This window comes from Apis dorsata, unplaced genomic scaffold, assembly GCF_000469605.1.
Source record: "Apis dorsata unplaced genomic scaffold, Apis dorsata 1.3 scaffold_165, whole genome shotgun sequence".
Taxonomy (NCBI): Eukaryota; Metazoa; Arthropoda; class Insecta; order Hymenoptera; family Apidae; genus Apis; species Apis dorsata.
In genome coordinates, this window is record NW_006263454.1 from 584883 (window position 1) to 585085 (window position 203).

Here is a 203-nt window from a genome sequence, read left to right on the forward strand (position 1 = left end):
CGGGGGTGTCGGTCAGGTCTGGGGCCACGAAACGGGGCCCCTCTTCGGTCTGGACTATCTGACCGGGCACAAACGTCACCCCCTGCTCCCCAGACTCGACCACTCGGCCCGGCACGAACCTGGGTCCCTCCGGAGTGTCCACCACTTGGCCAGGCACGAATCTAGACCCCTCGTCGTCCGTGGAGATCACCTGGCCGGGGATG

At 67.0% G+C, this 203-nt stretch overlaps 1 protein-coding gene across 3 annotated transcripts in view; it reads right to left on the reverse strand.

Moving 5' to 3' along the window:
* Positions 1–203, reverse strand: part of LOC102674251 (obscurin) — a 44154-nt gene that overhangs the window by 32545 nt on the left and 11406 nt on the right. The gene's annotated exons all lie outside the window — the stretch shown is intronic.